Source organism: Schistocerca serialis, chromosome 9, assembly GCF_023864345.2.
Source record: "Schistocerca serialis cubense isolate TAMUIC-IGC-003099 chromosome 9, iqSchSeri2.2, whole genome shotgun sequence".
Taxonomy (NCBI): domain Eukaryota; kingdom Metazoa; phylum Arthropoda; class Insecta; order Orthoptera; family Acrididae; genus Schistocerca; species Schistocerca serialis.
Genome location: NC_064646.1, coordinates 440,473,482 through 440,479,549, shown reverse-complemented (window position 1 = coordinate 440,479,549; position 6,068 = coordinate 440,473,482). Strand labels below are relative to the sequence as shown.

The window sequence follows — 6,068 nt, the reverse complement described above, 5'->3', positions numbered from 1 at the left end:
GTCGTGGGATATTTTGAACCTGCGTCGGGACGCCATTGTAGTGGTAATAGTGTGGCGAGTTGAATTGTATTGTGGTTTGTAAAAACAGAGGTCGAACATTCTACATACGTTGGTGTATTATGTGGACTGGCAAGACAGCCAATCCACAATGACGGGTAGCCGAAAGGCACGCGTTTAAGCTCACGCAGGATGGCGTGAGGTCTGGAACAGGTCAGGGATATGAGACTAGCAAAAATAGTACGTATCTGTTGGAATACTTAACTTTAATCCATAATTGGTGAACATCGGTCTGACGGGACATGCATCACAAGATAAATAGCAAATGATAATGGCACCTTGCTAGGTCGTAGCAAATGACATAGCTGAAGGCTATGACAAAATGGAAGGCAGCGTCGGTAACACCTGGGGCTGAGGCGAGCCAGTAGATGGGTCCCCAGGGCGCTGACCGGACGGCACCGTCGCTGAAAGCAGACGGGGAGCGGCAGATCCCGTGCGACGACAGAGGCGCAGCTGATTGAGATGCCGACGCACCTCACCAGAGGCCCCCAAAACCAGATACATAGCGCGGCCGAGGCAGCGAAGAATGCGCCCTGCGAGCCAACGCCGTGAACCTCGATAGTTGCGGTAGTAGACAACGTCGCCTGGGGCAAAAGCAGGTGTCTGCCGCTGCACAGGAACCTGATGCGGCGGTTGTAGCAAAGACATCAAGGTTCGATGAGGCCGACCGTGGAGCAACTCAGCCGGCGAGCGACCATCTCGGGGCTGAGAGCGATACAAGGACAAAAAGAGCAATAACACGTCCTCCCGAGAATGCGACTCTTTCAACTTCAACATCTGTGACTTGAAAGTCCTGACCAATCGTTCAGCGGCACCGTTTGACTGTGGCGAAATTCGGCGCGGACGTCAAATGTTGAATACCATTGGCCTTGCAGAATGACAAATTCTGCGGACATGAATTGTGGGCCATTGTCGGAAACAATAGTCTGTGGAAGACCGTCAATGCAAAAGATAGCAGATAATGCTTGAATGGTGGCAGATGACATCGTGGAAGACATCTGGACAACAAAAGGAAAACTACTGAAGGAATCTACCACAACCAGCCATCGACCATTCCAGAATGGACCAGCAAAATCGATGTGAAAGCGTTGCCAAGGGGTAGTGGCTTTCGGCCATGCAAAGAAATTCCGCGGCGGTGCGGGTTGTTGTTTGGCATACCCCATGCAAGAAGAGCACATATTCGTAATCGCAGCATCGATTCCGAACCAAGTACAGTGCTGACGAGCAAGTTGTTTCGTTCGCACTATACTCCAATGTCCTTGGTGGAGAAGCTGTAAGACAGAGGACTGTAACGAACGTGGGACCACGACCCTGGACTGATCATTATCAGAATGCAACAGCAAAACACCATGTTGTACAAAAAGTCTCTCCTTGTGAGCAAAAAATCGGCGAACCAACGGATCCGCGATCCGTGACTTTGACAAGGGCCACTGCGTAGCAACAAAACGCAGAACGGTAGCAAGGACAGGGTCTGCAGCTGTGGCTGTAGCTACACGACGAAAATTAACCGGAAACGATTCGACCACGTCATCAGCTGCCGAATCAATGAACATGCAAGCAAGTTCGGAGGAATCAAATGCTCTATCCTCAGCAACAGGCAAACGGGACAACGCATCGGCGTTTCCGTGCTTAACAGTGGACGATACAAGATATCGTAGCGGTACTGCGAGAGGAAAATAGACCAGCAAATGAATTTCTGCACTGTACGTGGAGGTACAGGCTTGGACAGATGAAAAAGCGATGTCAAAGGTTTGTGGTCTGTGATGATGGTAAAGTGACTACCATACAAGAAATCATGAAACTGCAGCTCCGGTATCGAGCTGGAATGGTATCACGTTACTATTAATTTCCAAGTCTACAAAACGTTTATTGTCCTGCTGACGACAAGAGCGACTGTCTCGTGCAACGTGAACTGACACTGGTACAGAATCACTTGCGACTTGACGGGATTTCTGACGATGTCGACGCACACTATTTGTGGGACGAACACAGTCACTGTTAGAGAGAGTGCCACTGGGCGGAGTGGAATGAACTACATGAATTTCCATGGGCGAAGGTTCACGAGCCTGAGTATTCTTGGTTCGATTCCGGCGCAAAGCAAAGGGCCTGGAATGGTTGTGAGTGTCCGTTCTGAGCTTTTTCTGGCAAACGATTTGAACATGTCCTTTTTTATTACAGAAAAAGCAAAGAGCCTAGCGTGACGGGCAATTCTCACGCGAATGTCTAGTAGCACACCGCGGGCATGATTTCACTGCATTTGCTTGCTTGCGCGGCACACGTGGCGGAGAGCTTGGAGGCAGCTGCGCGGACGGGCGCGAGGGCTGTTTACTGTTCCGTGCAGCGCGCCCGGCGGGCCGGTTTACCTGACACACGGGTGGCGAAGTTTCAAATGATTCCTGAGCAAAGTCAAGTGTGTCCTGCCGATCCAATATGTCTGTCACTTGTTGAAGGGAGGGATTGACTAGTTTCAAAATCTGTTCCCGTATACGAACATCCGAAACGTTCTGTGCAATTGCATCACGCACCATAGTATCTGAATAAGGGAGTCCACATTCACACTCAAAAGCACAATCCCTAGTAAGGCCTTGCAAAGTTGCAACCCACTCCCTATTAGTCTGACCGGCCATACATTTTGTACGAAAGAACGTATACCTTTTCGCAACTATATTGACTGATTCTTTGAAATATGCATCTAATGCAGACAAAATTTCGTCGTAGGACAGAGTTGCTACGTCGTGTCGGGGAAATAATTTCACTATCACACGGTAGGTGGCCACTCCGACACAAGAAAGCAAAAAAGGCTGCCGCTCATTACCTTGAATTCTGTAGGCGGCGAGATGGAATTCAAATTGGCGTGACCACTCCATCCAGCTTTCCAGTGCCGCATCATAAGGACGAAAAGGTGGTGCAACTGTGTGTTGTGGCTGCGGGAGCGGTGGAGCGGCGGCTGCCGCATCGTTTTGCATTGCACGTTGACCCTGGACGAGCTGTCCAAGGGCATCCAGTAAGGCCTGCGTCTGCTGATTCTGCAAGCGATAAAATTCGGACAGTACATCTGGAGATTGTGGTGAAGCCATGACACAAGTAAATCAATATAGGTACGAACGCAGAATTCTCGTCGCCAAACTGTTGTGAACTGGCAAGAGAGCCAATCCACAATGACGGGTAGCCGAAAGGCAAGCGTTTAAGCTCACGCAGGATGGCGTGAGGTCTGGAACAGGTCAGGGTATGAGACTAGCAAAAATAGTACGTATCTGTTGGAATACTTAACTTTAATCCATAATTGGTGAACATCGGTCTGACGGGACATGCATCACAAGATAAACAGCAAATGATAATGGCGCCTTGCTAGGTCGTAGCAAATGACGTAGCTGAAGGCTATGCTAACTATCGTCTCGGCAAATGAGAGCGTAATTTGTCAGTGACCATAGCTAGCAAAGTCGGCTGTACAACTGGGGCGAGTGCTAGGAAGTGTCTCTAGACCTGCCGTGTGGCAGCGCTCGGTCTGCAATCACTGATAGTGGCAACACGCGGGTCCGACGTATACTAACGGACCGCGGCCAATTTAAAGGCTACCACCTAGCAAGTGTGGTGTCTGGCGGTGACACCACAGTGTATGCATACAGTATTTTTTACGGGTATTTGTACAGTTTACATACTCCAGTTTACAGAAGAAAACCATGAAGAGCTGTGCAGCATTTAATTGTACAAATAAATTCCAGGAAGGAACCAATATTACCTTTCACAGGTACGTGGCTCTACTTAGAAGTTTTGAATGTTAATGCACATACCTGACAAAATTGTTTATAACATAATATTGGCACAATGGTCGTGCATTTATTGGCAGGTTTCCTGTTTCAAAACCACAGCAATTACAAAAGTATATACGAAGACAGTAATTTGTTCTCGAAAGAACAGTTACTGTTGATGACCGTGCAGCTTTTCCCTGGAATAAATTATGACTAACTGACAACCTCAGCTGCCGACAGGTGTTGTTGATATACCTCGATGTGGACAGCTGAAAATGTGTGCCCCGACCGGGACTCGAACCCGGGATCTCCTGCTTACATGGCAGACGCTCTATCCATCTGAGCCACCGAGGACACAGATGAATAGCGCGACTGGAGGGGCTTATCCCTGGCACGCTTCTCGTGAGACAGAAGTCGCGCTATTCATCTGTGTCCTCGGTGGCTCAGATGGATAGAGCATCCGCCATGTAAGCAGGAGATCCCGGGTTCGAGTCCCGGTCGGGGCACACATTTTCAGCTGTCCACATCGAGGTATATCAACAACACCTGTCGGCAGCTGAGGTTGTCAGTTAGTCATCAATTACAAAAGTGGTTAAACGCTGTCATGAGGGAAAGGTTTCCAACCAACAGAACATCATTTTTCCTGTTCTGAACATTTCAAAGTAAGTTGTTTCCTTGCAAACTACGTAAATTGCCGAAGGCTGAAAGATGATGCTGTTCTATCTCTCTTTCGTTTTCCGGACCATATACAGCAGAAGGTAAGTTATTTTTGTGAACAATATTTTAACTGTAGAACTTTTGAAGAGACTGATATGCAGGCATCAGGAGATTTGAGTTAGCAAATCTTTTATTGCTATGAAATGCAACTGGCTGTGTAATAATCTTGAACTGATTTCGCAACTTTTTTTGACTGATCTGTGTTTTCTTTCTTCTACGTATTTTCTGGCACAAATATAGATTAAATACAAGAAGAAAACACGATTTAGGCACACTTTCCTCACCTCAGTCTCAGAAAGGTGCAAAATATTTTGATAGAATGTTATTCATAGCCAACTAAGTGAAAAAAATGTGCCTCAAAAGTAAACATACCAGTTTTAAAAGCTGATTTGAGTTTCTGTTACCACAGTTGCAAACAACGGCGCGCGCGCGCGCGCGCGTGTGTGTGTGTGTGTTTCAAAAATACTATATTTTTGTGTTTAAATACTCTGCATATTGTAATGAAGTTTTATTTGCATGTTTGAACCCTTGTACATGGATTACCATAATGTTTATTCTGATCATAAATCATGAAACAAACAACTAACAAATTAGCATAAGACTATTTTGTTCCTCACTTTTCTATTTTAGTAATGTGGAGCAATATTTCTGTTTTAGACACACAAACCACGAACCTTGAAGATGTCAAATAAAGCAGCTAGTTCCACTACCACACCTGAACAAGAAATGGCAGCACAGCTAACAAGTTCTGGCACTGTTTACAATGACCACATTTATTCATTACAAAAAAGTCCAAGGACATGCAAAAGATAGTGTAGGGTCATTCCATGTCAAATCAACACACTTTAAATAAAAATTTGACCTCGCCCTCTTAGATTTTGTTGGAAGTTGGTATACTTATAGTTGGTGCTGACACTAAGGAAAATACCAAATTTAAAGTTTTTACCTCAAAGCATTCCTGAAATATGGTCATGTAAACTTTTCAAAAACTAGCCAAAAATGTGTGAGCAGACCTTTTTTCTTTAAATTACCCTAGGAGTTGCCCTAATTGAGCTAGAGAGCTGGGAAAGGTGAGATTTTGCAGTATTTTTCATGCTCTCTCCAGTGATATACAACAAAACATAGCTGGAAAACCTGAAATGATAACCAACTACAATGAGACAAAGATTGGGGTGGATACCCTTGACCAGCTATGTGGTACATACACTACTTTGAGATGCACAAGGAGATGGCCTATGGCTATTTTCTTTGCAGTGTTGGACATTGCTGGTGGAAACAGCGCTACTGTGTCATATTGCAAGCCTAATTCAACAGCACAGAAGATGCCAAGAAGGGAATTTTTAACTTCATTAGGAATGGCACTTACAAAAGAGCATACGAATAGACGTGAAACCAGATATTTTCCAAGGGAGTCGCAGCAGGATGTTGCAAAAAAATAGAGGTGGAGACGAAGGAATGGGGAGTCAAGAGTCACGTGTCAGAAAGGGGCATTGTCAGTTGTGCCCTCGAGAAAACGACAGAATTTTCTTGTGTAAAGTGTCATAA

General features: G+C 45.8%; 1 non-coding gene across 1 annotated transcript; it reads right to left on the bottom strand.

Moving 5' to 3' along the window:
• Positions 1-4,086: 4,086 nt before the first annotated feature.
• Trnat-ugu (transfer RNA threonine (anticodon UGU)) lies at positions 4,087-4,160 on the bottom strand. The gene has a single exon. It is a non-coding gene; the product is annotated as a tRNA-Thr (tRNA).
• Positions 4,161-6,068: the final 1,908 nt, after the last annotated feature.